Raw genomic sequence first — 17,433 nt, 5'->3', positions numbered from 1 at the left:
GCACACAGACACAGCACCCACTGCACCACATGGCTCACAAACAGAGAAACAGGCACCCCCCTCTAAACCCAGAAGATCCTCTTCCCATCCTACCCCAGCACATCTACTGTTAAAAAATCTAAAGCTAAAAAAATTGTCCACCCCATTCCCTTCACCAACCTTCAGGGGTACATGATGCCCAGGATGGTAAAGCCCAGCTCCCCCCAAACGCCGTCATGCCATCCTTCTTATGTAGCTGACCCCTCCAATCCTAAGCCCAGCCCTCCCATGGTCCCAACCACCCCGCTGTAGTTTTCTTATTTTGGTGTCTGTAATGCCCCCTAGATGTCCCTCCCTTTGCCAGAATGCTCGTAGCAAGTTTGTATTTGAAACTATCTGCAGGCCCACAATCCTGAGCTATTTGGACTGGTGATTGGCCTTTTATTTACCCATAGATTTCCATATGCTGAATAAAGCATCTTCTTTCTGCTTTTGAAATTCCAGTGTCTAAAAATAGCATTTGCTGGTAAGTGTCATTTATGTATAATTTGTGATGTGTATGTACAGTGATGTTAGTGTGCCAAGAATAGCATATAGCACATGGAGGATGATCACTACATTAGGATATTATGTAGATTTCTATGCCTACATAGTCTGGGAGTCCATTTTTAAATGATGTTTGTGTTGGAGTGTGTGCTAAAGGGCCAACACTTTGTTATGTTATGTTAGCAGAGTTTGTAACGCGCACAGCTACTCAGAAGAGTGTCCCGGCGCAAGCCCACGTACACCAAATAAATAAACACAAAACAAACGTAGGACAGTTCAGTTGAAAACAAAAGTTTTTAGCTTCTTTCTGAATTGAATAGGATCCTGTAGGCTGCGTAGGTCAAACAGCCAGGGGACTGCCGCCTTTCCTTTTCAGGCAGAATCTGGCCGTTATTGCCCTTAGCATGTTAGACAAGCACATGTGTCTATGTAAAACTGGAAACGCTTCCTAAGATAGATGTTGTATCTTGTGTCTTATCATCTTAATTCAATAAAGTAACTTGCTTAATCAACAAGGAAGATCCAGCTTCTTATTGATTACATCAATAGACAGGGCCATTCTCGTACAGGGCAGCATGGGCCATTACTGTGGCCTTCAACTTAACCCTTGCTCTCACTGGGAGCCAATGAAGACTATGCAGATGCTGCCTGACACTGGTTTGTTTCTGGAGGCCAAGCAGCATTCTGGCAGCAGCATTCTTGAACACCTGCAATTTGTCCAGCAGGAAGCCTGGTAGACCCACATAAAGTGTGTTAGCATAATCAATACGGAAGGTCACAAGGACACGGATAACCATTTATTTTGCTGATAGGGGGAGAAAAGGCAAAGACAGTTTAAGTACTTTCAGAATACCGAAACAGGTACCTGTCAGTTTGCTGATTTGGCTGCCAAAGATAAGCTTTTCATCAAACCAGATTCCAAGATTTTTGACCGGGAGGCCACAAGGAGTTGGCTTAGGGGACTCATCCGGCCAAAAAGTATGCCAAAACAGAGGGGGAAAAGTGCCAAAAAGTAAGTTTCAGTTCTGTCTTCATTACATTTAAGCTGGGCGGAAGTGAGCCAATGAACAAAGCTGCAAGACAGGTTTTAACATGCGCAGTAGCAGACTCATGCTTCTTCCATTTGAACAAAAGCTGAATGTTTTCAGCGGAAGCGACATTGTTGGCGCCTAACTCTTCTGCCAGCTGGACGAGTGAAGTCCTTGCATTGGATTGTGCATTTTCACAAAGTCAATGCATATTCAGAAATCCATTGTGCAAGTGTGTCAAAGAACAACACTCTGTGAGATATATGCTGCATATGTATTTTATATTCTCAAAGGCAACTTTCTGATTAATACACTTAGAGGAATATTGACTCTGCATACAGGATAGTAACTTTAGCCACACATATATGTAGAGCAGTGTGTCAATTTCAATATGTGACTCAATAGAAGTGGTCCAATGACTGTGCATTCAATAGCTCTTGTTCAGTGCGTCCAATGACAACAATGGCCCAGGCGTCTGACACTTTGTGCCAATGTCCTTTGGCCCCAGTTGTTACTGATTTTCAATGTCCTGTGCATAGGGGGATAGTGAGGTGGGTACATATCAGACAGTGTCCTGGCCATGTTGTCTACCAGCACTCCCCTTAAAAGTGAGATGCGATTTAGGCAAGATATCTATGCACTGTGACCTACTGTGCAGTAACATTTGGATGTTTGTCATGACATTCACATTAGTTGGCTATATCATGTGGATTGCATGTGTGGATCCAAGACATTGCTCAGTAAGTAAAAATGTGTTTCTTTCCTTACTAATACATGATTGTCCTATGTGATTGTTGGATGAGGACCTAGTACAAGTCCATGAAAAGGTGTCCCAGGTTTAGAAATCTTGTTTTAAAAAAAAAAAATATTTGAATCAGGAAGCAGCAAGAGACATTATAATAGAACAAACAAAGACATACCTGAATAGCAACACCATGGAGCACCATGGAGCAATAATTATAAATACAGCATAAACACTTAAGAGATACTTAACTAAATGAGAATGAAAAGAAAAAAAAAAGAAAAAATAAGAAACAGCAGGGCGATAAAAGAAATATGAGAAGGTATAGGCTGGGGTAATATGTACTCAATTTTGATCCAGCAGGGCTATAAACAATATGTGTTGGAATCAGCCAAATCAGGTACTCCCAGAGGCAGGGGTTAGGCCTGCTTTCCAGTTGGTAACCGGTCGCCAAATTGCATCCCCCGCTTCCTTGATTTATATCCCCTAGTATCATAAATGGCCACTTCATAGCTATAAACCGCTAAAAAGCGGGCTAGCCACATCTGAAAGCTGAGGGGGTCGGGCTCTTTCCAGCGAGGAGACAAAATTAACCTTAATACTGCTGTGCCAATAAAGAGCAATCTTTCTTCGGTTTTCGATAATTTTAAGGAGTGATCATGTCCCAGTAAAAAGAGGGTTTCCGACTCAGGCAATTTCTGGCCAAATATCTCTCCCCAAAATGCAGAGATCATACTTTTAATTGGAACCAGCTCAGGGCAGTTACTAAACATGTGGATAAGAGTCGCAGGTCCTTGTGAACATCTGGGACATAAGTCATTCTCTCGTTTACCCCAAGCAAACAGTTTGTCCGGGGTATAATAGAGATCAAATAGGGTTTTAAAAAGCTGTGCTTTCAAATTGCTAGCCATGAAAAGATTGTGGCTCAGCTCCAAAACTCTATCTACATTAGGATTATTTAATTTAGTCGCCCATTTTGTTTCGATTTTTTCTAGGTCATCATGAGTTTTAGTCAAAAGAATATTGTAGAATGTTCCTATTCTAGTATTTACTCTAAGCATAAAATCAATAATTTCAATTCTTGACAAACAAATCAAAGACTCTTTAGCTTTAAGTTTAGCAAATACTTGCGCAAACTTGAGAAAATCTTCGTTAGACAAATCATATTTCATTTTCAGATCAGAAAAGGTTGTATCAAAGTCATTTAGCAAAAAGTCATTGACAGTTTTAATACCCAGCCTTTCCCATTTCCTTGCGATTAGATCAAACTCAAGACCATGTGTTAGATTTGAGTGCCATAGAGGTGTATACACATTTATTTTCCCAAATTGCATATGCTTAGTAATCTTATCCCAAATATTCCAGGCACTGATTATGATTTCTCCCGTAAATTTCTTGTAATACTTGACTTCGGTTTATAAAAATAAGCCTTTTGTTTCATGACCAATTAAGAGCTCATAAATTGAAGGTATTGGATCAATGTCCATCATACTTTCTTCAGTTGGAAAGTTAATTAAAGGGGTGAGTTGTTTAAAAAATGCTGCCCAATGATAAAAAATAATATTAGGTAAAGTGAGGCCACCTCTATGGAGTGGAAGCGACATGAGACTATGAGATCTCCGGATCTTACCATGATGCCAGACAAATTTGGACATAAGAGAACTAATCAGTAATAATGTTTTATGCTCCACAGCTAGAGGAATCGCTCGAAATAAATATAAACATCTAGGTAACACATTCATTTTTAGAAAATTGGCTCTGCCTATAATTGAAAGGTGAAGACTGTTTATCCTGTCCAGATTCGTCTTTATCTTAACAAGGAGAGGATCAAAATTAAGCTTCATTAATTGTTTAGTGTTAGAGCAGATGGTTACACCAAGATAGGTAGCCTTCTCGGATTTCCTTTGATCCAAACATACAGTGTTGTCAGTGCACAAAATAACTGTTTTTCCTGTATTAAGGGAATATCCCGAGCAGTTACCGTATTCTATTGTCAGCTTCTCAAATTCACGGATAGCCTCAATCGGGTGCGGTGTAATGACCGCAATATCATCGGCATAAGCCAATACTTTTGTCTCAACATGACCACTGAGCACTGGTTTAATAATATTACTCTCCAAAAATTTAAAAATTAGCGGATTGATATACAGAGCAAAGAGCAGGGGTGAACATGGACACCCCTGCCTAGTACCTCTTGCAATGTTGATACATCCAGATTCTAATCCTAACATTTGGAGTTTAGCTTTGGGGCGTAGATACATAGACTTGATTGATTTCACAAATTTGGGGCCGAAATTTTTACGATACAAGGCTATCCACAGAAAGTTCCATGAGACGCGATCGAAGGCTTTCTCGGCGTCCAGTAGGATCATTGACATTGGACTCCCCGCGGCAGACATGGCATCAAACAGGGCTGTGGCATGGCGTGTATGGTCAGTAGTCCCCTTACCCGGGACGAAACCATGCTGCCATGGAGAGACAAGGTGCTCAATGACCCCACTGAGCCTGATTGCCATCACTTTGGCATATAATGTGGAGTACCGAATTGTTTAAGGATATAGGGCGGTACGAGGTTAGTTGCTCGGGAGGTTTCCCTTTCTTCAGAAAAACAATTATATTAGCCTCATCCCAGGACTCTGGGGGAACCCCATTCCACTGTACCCCTAGAAATAAGTCATGAAGAAGGGGACATAATTGATGACCCAGAATTTTATAGAGGTCGATTGGCAGTTTGTCTGGGCCAGCCTCTTTACCGGGCACTAGTGAAGATAGTGCCGCTATCACCTCGGCAAGTGTGATTTCAGTTTCTAGCTCTTCCCTGGTAATGTCATCTAGCAGTCTCACAGCTTCGGGATTAGTAAGAAGATTATCGAGATACCCTTCTATGTCATTCTCGGTTGCAGTCATTTCCTCCGAATACAATTTTTGATAAAATTGTTGAAACCGATAGATAATGTCGGCCGCTTGGGTGTACGTCTGCCCGCTATCTGTTATTGAGGGGATGTTATTTATTACATTCTTCTGACGGGTTCAGAGTGCCAGCTGCCTGCTAACCTTTTCACCACTCTCATAAACTTTTTTCCTGTGGGTTCTATACGTTTGGGCGGCTTTTTGGCTGAGACTGGAGTTTAGTTCAGACTTCAGAACTGCTACTTGATACATCAAGCGGCTAGCATCTTGTCCCTGCGAGATCATTAGGGTGTGTTCTTCTTCGACTTTAGCCAGGGCTGAAACCTTTAGCTCATATTCATTTCTTAATTTCTTTCTGGCATTTTTTTGGAAGCTTATGGTTTCCCCCCTATGTGCGGATTTAAAGCAGTCCCACACAATATTTCTCGAGGCACTAAACCGGTTGATATTAAAAAATTCTTCCGTCCATTTTTTAATAAACGCAATGTATTCGTTATTAGACAGAAGCTTCCTGTCAAACGACCAAGGTCTTTGTTGTGTAATTGAGGCGCCATATGTAGTCAAGAGAACAAGTGAATTATGATCTGAAATAATTTTCGGAGGTTTGTTTATTAATGATTGAGGTGCTAGGTCACTAGATACCAACATATAATCAATCCGGACGTGTTTTTGATGTGGATGTGAGAAGTATGTATAACCTGGGTCCTGAGGATTATTTTGCACCCATACATCAACTAAACCGAAGCTTTATACCTGTTTTTTAGGAGCCGTATATACCTTAGGTTTGCGACCAACATATTTCTGTTTCAAACCGGAGTGACAAAGCAGTGGATGAAGTGATATGTTAAAGTCGCCACATAAAATTAGTGGGCCCTGCCAGGTGGCAAGTTCAAGTTCTAGCACCTCAAACACTGCAGGATCATCAAGGTTGGAAGCATAAATGGTGCAAATAGTGATACCAATTGCAAGTTTAACAATGGCCCATCTACCGTGGGGATCTGAAAGATGACGTACTCCCAAACCAAGACGTTTTTTCGCTAGGATTGCTACACCCCTTATATTTGATGATTGGGTAGATGTTATCAACAAATTATACCCATTGATGTTTAGTGAGGATCTCTTTGCCCAAGGCAAATGTGTCTCTTGGAGACAAAGTATATCTACAGGATGTAAGTTTATTAGTTCACCCAATCGACGTCGTTTATCGCCAGACAAATGACCCCCTACATTCCATGTTTGGACACTTAACCTACCCATTGCTTATAGGAACAGTTAGCTGTAAAATTTTCAATAAGTATTGCTTAGCACATTGCTCTGGCTCCTTACTAATTACTTTTAATTTAGTTAAATAGCTGCGGCAGTATCGACAACATTGATAACATTGACAATGATTCTTACACAAAAAGTCTCTTGCTAGTAAACCTGATTCTTTTTTGTTTTTTTTCTGTAACCCCCTTTCAAACCCCCCCTCCCGACCCACCCCGTAACCACCCTCCCCCACCAGTAGGCATTCAAACTTAACCAGAGTCTGGGTGATGTAGCTGCGGCACAACATCTTGAGCTACCGCCTTCTAATATATAAGATATGTATAAAAAGGAAAATATAGCCAGAGAAAAGAAAGAGAAGAGGAAAAAGGGTGAATAAATTCTAACAGAGTGCTACTGAATATTTACCCAAGCCCAAGCCCAGTAAGGCATATCCACAAAACATTCTGCAACTAGTCGACGATTCTCTGTGCTGTAAACTTTTCAAACCCAGAAGTAACTGTAGAATATAATGGAATCATCTGTCTAATCAATCCTTTTTATGTCAGTTCATCGAGATAGGTCTTTGCTTTAATCTCAGACTGGAAGAATTTTGTCTGACTACCTCGCACAATTTTCAGCCTAGCAGGGTTGTTCAGGTAAGCTTGGGCTCCTTTGTCTTGAAAAGGCTTAATCTTTGATCGCAACCGCCAGCACCTTTCAACCATTGCGTGGCAAAAGTCAGGTCTTGTAAAATAGGAAAGGTCATTATAAATCAGCTTATGGTCAGGTCTCGCTTTCTCGGCAACTGTCTGCCTTAGCAAAAAGTTCCCAAAGTAAACTAGGATTGCTCGAGTGTATACCCCGGGTTTGAGAGGGATATTAAACGGCATCCTGTGGGCACGTTGAATTTCGACATCCCAGTTCCAGTTCTTTACTTCGGGCATAGACTCCTTGAATAGTTTTATTACAAACGCCCGTACATTTTCACCCTCCATTTTCTCCGGAATTCTAAGAAATCTTGTTTTTATATGGTGTGATTGTTGTGTTTTATACTACAATGCATAGGGATGGACCTGAACTTCTGGGGTCAACCCACTGTTAGGGTATGTGAGTCTGTCCATTTACATTATCTTTAACATGTAAGTGGGCCATATCATCCTGACACGGTGTGCCTTTGTATTCTGTGTTGGGCACACATGGCCCTGCATTTGGTTGTCCATCCAGAAATATGATGCACTAGACTTGAGCATGGTAACCTGTGTAATAGGGGGTGTATTGTGCTGTCAGAAGGTCATGTCAGTTATGTGTGGGTTAAGGTTGTCAAGGTGTTTTAGTGTGACAAGTAGGTGGAGTCTGTCTATATGTCCAGATAGGATATGTCACATGCAAACAGTAGCACATGCACAAGGGTTAGGACTTGAGGTTTTTGGTGGAGTGGATCAGTCTAGTGTTTTTTGTGTGTAACTGATTGATTTTGTTTGTCACAACATGATCTTGATTAGCTTAGGTTCACAAGGGATTTGGAGTGGAGACTCATAGAGATGGGTATCATGAGTATGTGGCCTCCTTTTCCAGCCAATTGGGAAACATGATTGTGCTTTTCACATATTACTACACATTAGAAATGATGTTACTTGAGGCATATGATGACAACTGGATTAGAGAATGAACACCATACATTGTACCTGAGAAGCCTGAAAGTTTGTCTTTGGAAGAGGCTGTAATTGACAATTCACTTTGGTGATAAACAAGTGACTTTCTTCCATAGCGATTTGTAGGAGTCTCAATAATGACAGTAGTAGATTGTGCTAAGTCAGAGCACATGGGAATGTGAAGCAGAAGCATGTTCCAATCAAGAGGGCCCAGATAGGAAAAGGATATACAACCCTGTGCAAATAAAACATGGGAAGAGCAAGAGTTGATCCTTAGATTTCAAATTCTGGTAAATTGACAGTTTAGTTTGGAGATACATCGGTCCTTTCCCTGTCAGAGCTCTGTGTACTGGGCACATGACTTTGAAAGTCACTAGCTTTCTAATGGTAAGCCAGTGCAGTGATTTAACCATGTGTACAGAAGGTGTGCAGGGATGGAGTGTAAAGACAAATTGGCCAGCAGTGTTATTGATAACCTGAAGTCTAGACAGGAGAGGGTCATTGCCTGCTGCCATGAGTGCATTACCAAAATATGAGCAGCTCAACACTAGTGCCTGCCTGAGAGTCTTTATTGTGTGTAGAGGCAACCATTTGAACAGTTTTCTTAACACGCATATTGAACCAAAAAAAGATGCAACATGCAGATTTCACATGCCCTTTCATTGCAAGGGTATCGTCAATTTGAATGCCCATGTTTGTTGGGGCCGTAGTTGCTAATTCCTATTGCCAGCAAACGCTCATTCTGTAGTCATGTGCCCCGCCTAATAGCACTTTTTTTGTCATTGCGTTGTAAGTAGTTGTGGGATATCCAAGAGGGGATTTTCCTCATATTCTCTCTGAACTTCAGTTTAGTGGAGTCTGGTTTGGGGTAATGGAGATGATCAATTGAGAGTATTTTTAATATTGTGTACTATACTGCTTTGCATCACCTGCTGTTCCCTGCCATACACTGGTCCACAGCCGATTAGGAGCTGTGGGGAGACTTTGGAAAACTTCCCAGCACTAACATTGGGCGCCATCTTAGAGGAAGCGAAGTCAGCGGGCTAGTTTCTTTTTGCACCACCTGACATTAGGCATACAAGCAGAACAAGTCTGCTCGCACGCAAACTAGACGATTCCTGAGGCGGAAAGTCGGGAATCTTAACCGCAAGGTTTTTAACTCCTTGGTTGTTATATTTTTAATATTGTGTACTATACTGCTTTGCAACACCCGCTGTTCTTTGCCATACTCTGCTCCACTGCCGATTAGGAGCTGTTGGGAGACTTTGGAAAATTTCCCAGCGCTGACATTGGGTGCCATCTTAGGGGAAGCGAAGTCAGCGGGCTAGTTTCTTTTTGCACCACCTGACATTGGGCATAAAATGACTCCATCCTCCCATTCGCTCAGCCCATCTGCGCCTGTCCGCGCCAGTTTGAGTTGGGAGGCGGAAATGCTGCTAAATTGGCTCAAAGACCCCAGTCCACAGGTATTACAACTTATCCTAGTGAAATATTGCCTGGGATTGGTACTGCGGCCTCTAACATCCAAGATGGGACACATACTTGCCCCATTAAACTACCTGCAGCACTAGAAGGGCCTGTATGTTGATATACCTGCAAATATCAGTGTCTGATTGGGAAGACCGGTATTAAAGAACATGGTCAGCGACGCCATAGTGGACCTAGTTACATCCTATGTAACGTTATATCTCAGGTAAAGCATGCTGTTCAAATCTGGGACATGCTGTCCACTCATTCCCCAGACATTTGCTTTTTAACAGAAACTTGGTTAACCCCCCATAATGCTCCAGTAATTAATATAGCAATCCCTGATGGTTATAAGTTCATCCATCTAGACAGAGAGGGGAAACTAGGAGGGGGTATTGGAATAGTCTTTAAAGATCACCTAAAAGTCCAATGGTTATCCACGATTAGGAATGACATGGTGGAAATGGGCATTTTTAGGGTTTCCATTTCACCGACTGAAACTTGGGACATTCGATTTCGGGCCAGGTGGACGATATAAAAGGGCTTTTATATCGTCCACCTGGCCCGAAATCGAATTTTGTCAACTATTTGACAGAATTCATAGCCACGCAGGACCTGGCATCTAGTAGCTTTATTCTACTGGGTGACTTTAATTATCACAAAGAAGCCTTACACGACCCGGAAGTCTATCAGTTGACCTCACGTTTAGATATGGGTCTGCTTCAATATGTATGTGGCCCTACTCATAATGCTGGGAATACATTGGATCTAGTATTCTCAAATATGAAACATTTACAGTTTCTTTTCTCGCACACTTTGACATGGACGGATCATTATTTGATCCTTTTCTCCTGTTCTCTGGGACTTAAGTCTTCCAATAGACAGTCGTCCGTACTTCTAAAATCACAAAGAGGTAGAACTTGGCAGAAGCTTACCCCTGAAGCATTAAAGGAAAAGTTTCCACTTAAGGTTAAGGATGTTGATGATCAAAAACCTCAGGACACCGACGTTCTACTGTCCAGATTTTACCTGGCCATGAGTCAGACTCTGGATGCGGTGATTCCTGAGGGTAATAAGAAACTTGGTCTCCAGTGGAAATCAGCTCCATGGTACTCGGGGTCTTTAAAAATGGAGAAATCTCGATGTAAAACCCTGGAGAGACGATCAAAAGAAGAGGTGGATAAGCTGAGTTATAAAGTGGCCTTAGCGTGCTACCCTCAAAATATCAAAACTGCCAGATGTGTATTCATACAGCTGCAAATAGAACAGGTGAGGAATTCATCTAAGGCATTGTTTGATATTGTTAGTGGTTTTGCTTCTCCTCTAGCATGTAAACAATTACCCGTAGAAACACAGGAGCTCTGTGAGGCTATAGCATCTTACTTTCAGAATAAAATCTCTCTAATATATGAAAATTTCTCCACCAAGAATACTCCCTTTGATAACTCTATTGATTGTTATGACACTTTGGTGCCAACATCTGGGTACACTCTTAATCATTTTGGCCCTATTTCACTAGAAGATGTAAGTAGCCATCTTCAAGCATCAAAATCAGGGTCTCCTACTGACATATGTCCTCCAAATACGATGGCCCTGATTGCTATTATCTGTGCTCCTTCAATTCAGGAGTTTTTCAACTCCTCTATTGCCAATGACATCATTCCAATGGCGTGGAAAGAAGCCCATGTCGGCCCTATTCTTAAAAAACAAACAGCAGATCCCAAGGTCCTGAACAACTACAGACCGATATCATTGCTTGTTGTGGAAAATACTGCAAACCCACATAAATAAGCAATTGAGCCACTATCTAGAGTCTAATAACATCTTGGATCTATCGCAATCTGACTTTCGGTCGGGCTTTTGGACCGAGACTGCCTTACTGGCAGTCACAGATACAATTAGATGGACCCTGGACAAAGGAGGATCTGCAATGCTCATTCTCTTGGACCTCTCCACAGCATTCGATACTGTGTCCCATCAACTGCTTGTGGAGTGTCTCCAGGACTGTGGGGTGGGGGATCTTGCTCTGAAATGGCTAATGAGCTTCTTGGCCGAAAGGAAACAACTGGTTATGTTGGGCCCCTTCAGGTCAAAAAAATGTCAACTTGACAAGGGAGTTCGCAGGTCCCATGCTTGAGCCCTACTCTCTTCAGCGTTTATTTGGCCCCATTGGCTAAGATTGTGCAACGCTACGGGTTTGAGGTCGTCTCATATGCAGACAACACTCAACTGATCTTTCCCATTGGGTCAAATTTAGAAGAGGAGAAAGTGCGCTTCTCGGCGGGAATGTTGGCTATCTCAAATTGTATGGCAGAATCATGCCTCCAACTAAATCCTGAGAAAACAGAGTTGATGTTTCTGGGGAAAGCGCAGGACATAAACTTGGCTGACTGGTGGCCTGCCCAGTTAGGCATGGCACCCACCCCTTCAACATCAGTAAAAAGCCTAGGAATAAAACTGGATGACAATTTGACCATAAAGGACAACGTCAGAAACATTATAAGTTTGTGCTATTATAGCCTCCGAATACTACGTAGAATCATTCCATATTTACCACTGAAACATTGTAGAATGGTGGTCCAGGCGATGGTGGCGAGCTGTTTGGATTATGAAAATGCCTTATTGGCAGAAATAGGTGAGACCTTGATAGCAAAACTCCAAGTCATCCAAAATACGGCAGCCCGGATGGTATTAAATCATCCTCCGGGCTCGCCATCTCTTCCTCTGTTGAGAGAGCTTTACTGGCTCCCAGTGAAAAAGAGATCTTTTTTTAAGATGTGCTGCCTTACCTTCAGAGGTATTAATGGAATAGGCCCTAAATACTTGCAAAATAAACTCTGCAAACAAACTTCCTGTCCCAACTTAAGATCGAATGGAAAGGCTCTGCTGATGATCCCATGTATTTGGCGGTCACGTTCAGGTGGGAAAGCCGTCTCGTATGTTGCCCCCAAATATTGGAATTCCCTGCCAGAAGCCTTGCGTAGGTCCACTTCCTACCTGGTTTTTAGGAAACTCTTGAAAGCTTTCTTGTTTTAATATCTCATAAGCTTTGGTATCCAATCTTTCCCCCTTTCAGGTGTGTCTAGTTGGCGCTGAGATGCCCCCGGGTGAGTCATGCGCAGTATAAGAGACCCTCAACATAACATAACATAACATAACAGAGTCATCAGCCTATGAACTAACATACAATCCTCAGCCGCCGGTGCCACATAGATATTAAAGACTACTGGGCTTGAAGATGAGCTCAGGGGGACTCCTCTGCCTAGTGCCATGACCCGAGATTTAACAGAGCCTAACTTGATGACCTGTGTGCGATTGATGAGTAATCTTTGAATTCATTCTAGGGCTTTGCCACCGACTCCAATATCAGCGAGCCTTTGAATCAAAATTGTTTGTGAGATGGTGTAGAAGGGAACTGAAAATTCAAACAACAGCAGCATGGCTGGGCAGCCCTTATCCAGTGTGAGCGTTTGAGATCTTATACTCCCATCAGCGCTATTTCCGTGCTATGGAAGGCTCGCAACTCAGATTGTGTGGTGCCCATTAGGGTATTAGATATCAGATGGTGAGTTGGTTGTTGGTTAACTAGTCATTTCATAATTTTGCCCAGGTAAGGGAGAAGGGAGATATGCCTATAGTTTGGTAGAAGCAAAGTGTCAGCACTAGGCTTGTTCTGTCTGTGCATTACCTGTGCTACTTTCCGAACTTGCGGCATTATGGCAATATCCAGTGAGAGTATGCACAGGGCAGTGATGCTGGGTCTAAGAGAGTTGGCAAGTCCCACCACTATACAAGGGGGAGCAGGATCAAAGGAAGAATTCTCAATGTAATACTCCCAATGGTTAGCTAATCCATTACATGGTCGATGAGATGTCAGAGCAGGGGGAGTGCAAGCTGTCAACTAAGTACATTTTAGAAGAGTTTTTTGTTGGGATTTCCAGCGCTGTCAATTCTATTGATGGGATGCGACTATCACAGGGCTGTAAATTTGTTTGAATAGTTTTTAGGATTAATTTGTAGATCGTTTTGTCTGAGTGGGCTTTTGGAATACCCCATTTTTTTTTAGTTTCCTACAAACTGATTTCTCTTGCTAAAGTTACTCAGTAAACCATGGTGCAGGGGGTCTGGTGGACTTGTGGTGATTAGGTCTTAAAGGTGCTATTATGTTCAAAGTCTGCTAAAGAAACTCCTGAAAGCTAGTAAGCACACTGTTGATGTCTGGGTATTCTAGGACATGATGAGTGGGAATATGGAGAAGAAGGAGGACTCAGAGACATTCTTCCAGGGCTTGGTTAGCCCTTGAGGTTTATTGTTCCTACTGCTTTGAATCACATTGAGAGACATTTGGAAACTGAGCATGAAGTGATCTGACCAAGTTAATGGAAGAGTGGAACTAACTTGGAGGTGCAACACATTTTTAGAAACTAGATCTAGTTTATGGCCAGCAGTGTGAGTGGGCCGATGCACTTTAAGGACAGCCCCAGTGTCTCCCGATCACAGACAAAAATTTGCAATTCTGGATCTGAGATCAGCTCTGCCCCACAAACCACATGAGAGCTGAGAAGTATAGGGCAGTACATGGATGGGAGGTGTAGACATATAAGAGCAATAGAAGTAAAAGACTATTAGGAGAACTTGAGCAGAGGGCATTGAGTGAATGGTGAGAGGGACATAAAGAAGGGCAAAATCATTGAGAAAAGTAAGAGGTAGGGTCAGAGATGTGTAGAGTTGTAGAAAAAGGTACGGGCAGATGACCTTTTTCAGAGTTGCCCGGCGTTAACCGCCTCTATACCCATTCAAGTTACCAAACACAGAGGCAGGCGCTGGAGACCGGAAGGCAGGAAACAGAAGTTTTATTCCGACGGAGCAGAACACATCAAATCAGACAACAGGGGTATCTTCTCGAGGTGCTCTAGCCGCATCTCTGAGGCTTGGCCTCTTATACACAAGTTTATGATCTTTATTGCATGTAACACATTCTTGCAATGCTTTGAAGTATGAAAGGACATCCTCGGAATCTCCCCTTCAGGCCCGTTCCCACCCACATTTACAGTTGAAGTCCCCACCCCGGTCACAACAGGTGATGATTATCGCGCAGCTGGACATTCCGCCGATTCACGGAATGTGTGGGGTTGATCGGATCTCATAGGGTGGGGGCTTTGATCAATTCGAGGGTCCTTTAATGGGGGAAGCTTCCTACTGTACGGGGGGGGCAATAAACAGTATCCGCAGGGCCAGGTGGAGGCCTGGGAACAAGGGAGACAAACGGGCACACAGGAAAAGGGGGGTTGTATCAAAGGACCCGGGACCATGAAAGGAATGAAGGGAGGTGTCGCGCTGGGAACAGGTTGGGATTCCGAGGCAGAGCTGCGCTGGAGAGGGGTTTATGACCCAAGGCATGAGAGAGCGGGGGTTGTCAGTGTGCGGGGGATGCTCGCGAGGTTAGGAGAGAGAGAGAGAGAGACGCGCTGGCTATCAGCGAGGGGCAGGGAGGCCATGGTGCTCAAAATGGCTGCCGCTTACGCGCACGAATGGGCTCAAAAAGGGCAAGATGGCGCCGATAATGTTGACGTTTGCGGCCTAACTTTTAACAGAGTGTTTGAAAGAGGTGGATATAAGTGTGTACCATTCAGAAAGTGAATGTGACAAAGCTTTAGGAAAGGGGAGAGATGGAGGTAAGAGAGGCAGAATCCACACGCTATGGTTAGTGGCTGCAGAAGAGGTGATAAGTACAGAGCATTGAGAGTACAGCATGAAGGGGACAGGTGATGAAAAAAGAGAGGTGAAGAGTAGGGAAGAGAACAGAGGTGGGTATGTAAAGGGGACAGGATCAGAAAGAGAAAGTGAGAGGCTGTGTGGAATGATGAGCGGTAAAGGGTCATCAGATTTCAGATTGGCATTAGTAGAGAGAGTATGTAAGAGTCTTGTGGATAAAGGAGCCATTGAGAAATGAACATGTAGGGTGAGCTGGATGGCAGAGGGATCAGACCAGCACAAAATAGGTAATAGACTGAGCAAGAGGTTAGGTGAAATGTACAGCATTGATAGGAGAGGTAGCTTTGACCATGCAGAATAAGTTAAGTAAGATAGTAAGAGGCTGGAAATGATTAAAATGACTTTTAACACACGTGCAGCTACATATATAGAGACTTATTCCAACAATTTTAATTTCCTGTTTCTTTATTTTCCATGTGCGAAATTCACTTCGTTTGAAGATGTGTGTCTTCCTTTCAAAAGGTTTTTGATCTGGATCCATCCTTTATGTGACTGTAGATTTAACCCCTGCTCTGTGTGCACTCCTATTTCTCAAGACCTTTCTAAGAAATATGGCTGCATTTGTTACACATGTCCTGACGGGACACTTGGACATAGCTCATGCCCTGCTGTCTGGCCTGAGTGAACAGTGTTGGGGGATACTAGAGGCAGTTAAGTCCATTCTGACAAAACATTCTGACCCACAAGATAGTGCAGGCACAATGTCCAGGACTAAGTTCTGCGGGCAAGCAGACTGGGATGCATGCGGGTGCTTGTATGGAAGGGAGTCAGATGGATCAGACCCGGTATTGAGATGGACTGGATCCTTCCACCTTTTTTAGTACTGACAAACACATCATCCCATGCTGCTTGAGACACCCTGTACTGACCTGGCAACCTGCCCTGCGGTAGGGCTCAGATCATGGAGAGTGGAGGCTCTGGTGGAGTGCTGATTTGACACTGCAAAGCTCATCTGGACACTGGATTTAAGCGTGCCCAATTGTGATGATGGGGGGTGTTGCCAGACCAGCCTTGATATCATGACATTGTTTTTTGTATTGCAAATATCCATTAATCTTGCAACAATTGGTGCTTCAGAGTACGAAATATCAGTTATGAAAGGACCTATGGGCTTACTATTCCTTCCAATTGGGTGGATGTATTTTATTTCCACATGACGGGGCTTTAATCTATTTCTACTTTTTTATTAGGGGTTTATAGGTATTGTTGGCCACTTTACAGGTAACCACACTAGGGGCCAGATGTAGGAAGCCTAATACTGGTCGGTAACGGCCGAAATTACCGAATTTCGGCCATTACCGACCGGTATTAGGCTTATCAGAAGTAGGAGGCAACATTTCAGGATTCTGTAATTTACCGAATCGGTAATTTAAGAAATCGGTAAATTACCGAATTCTTAAAATACCGATTTGGTCAATTACTGAATCTGTAATGTAGGGAGCACTCAAGTGAGTGCTTCTTACATTTAAGGATTCGTTATTTACCACCAACTATTAGTTGGTGGTAAATAACGAATTCCTTTTAAAAAGCAATGTTTTGCTTTTTATTCAGTGCCATGTGGCAGACATACATGCTCTTAGGGCATGTATTTGTGCCACATGTGCACCCATGCACTATTCAGGGGTGCAACAGGGTGTCAATGTGACACCCTGCCACCCTTGAAAGGGTTCCCCCTATTACCGATCGGTATTTACCGATTCGGTATTTACCGAATCGGTAATTCCCATTCATTCCTATGGGCCTCCAGGCCAATAGGAATTAATGGCAATTACTAAATCAGTATTTTCCGATTCGGTAAATACCGAATCAGTAAATACCGATTCTTAATTAACGAATCTTACCGATTCGGTAATTTTTACCGAAAAATTATCTACATCCCATTTACCTATTCCTGAAATACTGAATCGGTAAAATTCAGTATTTAAGAATAGGTAAATTGAGATTACCTACATCTGGCCCTAGATAAGTAACTTCTTACAAAGCTGTTTCAACCATGCCTGAGAATGAATGGGCAACAGGAGTCAATTGCTGTGATGTGACTGCCTGTGATATTGCATCCAAGGCAATTTTTAGGGGGCTCGCATGT

Source organism: Lissotriton vulgaris, chromosome 10, assembly GCF_964263255.1.
Source record: "Lissotriton vulgaris chromosome 10, aLisVul1.2, whole genome shotgun sequence".
Lineage (NCBI taxonomy): Eukaryota > Metazoa > Chordata > Amphibia > Caudata > Salamandridae > Lissotriton > Lissotriton vulgaris.
This window is presented reverse-complemented; position numbering follows the sequence as displayed.